The 1,660-nt window shown below is 42.3% G+C and overlaps 1 pseudogene; it reads right to left on the bottom strand.

The window, feature by feature from the left end:
• Positions 1-1,139: 1,139 nt before the first annotated feature.
• LOC126185964 (5S ribosomal RNA) lies at positions 1,140-1,257 on the bottom strand (annotated as a pseudogene).
• Between the last annotated feature and the right edge of the window lie 403 nt (positions 1,258-1,660).

Genomic DNA, 1,660 nt, shown 5'->3' with positions numbered 1-1,660 from the left:
ACAGAGCGAGGTACAAGAGATGCTGTTCAACAAAATAGTATAACTGTTGAAAGACGTATAGAAAGAGAAAAAGGAATAATCTTCGTACATCGATAGCTGAAATGGAGGACAGTGGGACGTCAGCTGGTATAAATTTATATTAAAAATGAAGAAGTTCCTCCAGCTGTATTTAAGGTGTCGATTTTATCTTGGCAACTAGTTTCAACGTTGTAACAACGTCATCTTCAGGCCCATACACTTGCTGACGTCAACTGCGTGCGGCTGATACTAGAAGTCAGTGGTGAGATATGGACGTGCTCCGTGTGGAAGTTGGTTAGTAACTTACCAACTTCCACAACGAACCACCTTCCACACGGAGCACGTCCATATCTCACCACTGTCTTCTAGTATCAGCCGCTCGCAGTTGACGTCAGCAAGTGTATGGACCTGAATATGACGTTGTTACAACGTTGAAACTAGTTGCCAAAATAAAATCGACAACCTTAAATACAGCTGGAGGAATTTATTCATTTTTAGTGTAAGAAAAAGGAATAAGGTAATGGTTCATGGATCTAGAAAAGGGCCGTGACTGAGTGAAACTGAACAAGACAATGGAAATTCTTAAACTGAAGAAGGGGAAATGGAAGGGATGGGGGACTAATTAAGCTTTTGAGTCCCAAAAATATAAAAAAATTTAAAATTTTATTCCCAAAATTGACCTTGATCATCATAGAAGTAACGAGTATAAGAAGAAGTTGGGAAGAAGTAAATAATCAGTTTGTTGTTTTAAGGAGGTGGTTTCAATCTGTAATTGAATTTTAAATTTTTTCACAAAATTAACCTTTATTATCGTATTAAGCAATCAACACAGGAAGAAAATGGAAAAGTAAACACTAAATTGTTTTAAGGAGGTAGTTTCACTTTGGAACCAAAAAATTAAGAACTCCGTCCGCCCAGGCCTTGGAAGGCCCGACGGTACCGACCGGCCGCCGTGTCATCCTCAGCCCACAGGCGTCACTGGATGCGGATATGGAAGGGCATGTGGTCAGCACACCGCTCTCCCGGCCGTATGTCAGTTTACGAGACCGGAGCCGCTACTTCTCAGTCAAGTAGCTCCTCAGTTTGCCTCACAAGGGCTGAGTGTACCCCGCTTATCCGCTTGCCAACAGCGCTCAGCCGACCGGATGGTTACCCATCCAAGTGCTAGCCCAGCCCGACAGCCCTTAACTTCGGTGATCTGACGGGAACCGATGTCACCACTGCGGCAAGGCCGTTGGCTACTTTGGAACCACTGGGACAAATTTACGTTACAGTAACTTTAGATATACTCACTTTTACTGTGAATAATATCCTCAGTATGATCACTATAAATAAAAAGCACATGTCACAATCGTAGACAATGACGTAGCACTATCTCCGTGCTGACTGTTGCTTTGAACGGTGTGACTGCTACAGGGCACTACATTCGTAGAAGTACCTCAATGTATCACTAGATGTGTCTGTACTGCAATAACATCGCTGGTTTCATGCGAATGGCATAGGCACTTCGAAACAAAATTAATAAAATGGTGGTTTCAATCAGAAACACCTGGTACTCAAAGTGTTAAGGAGTTATACCCAAGGCAGAAAGCAACAATGAAGCTAAAGATACGTTCATATGGGAGATAAAAATGACATACTG

The sequence above is a fragment of the Schistocerca cancellata genome, chromosome 4, assembly GCF_023864275.1.
Source record: "Schistocerca cancellata isolate TAMUIC-IGC-003103 chromosome 4, iqSchCanc2.1, whole genome shotgun sequence".
Classification (NCBI taxonomy): Eukaryota; Metazoa; Arthropoda; class Insecta; order Orthoptera; family Acrididae; genus Schistocerca; species Schistocerca cancellata.
Note: the sequence above shows the minus strand (reverse complement) of the source record. Positions and strands in the feature narration are given on the sequence as shown.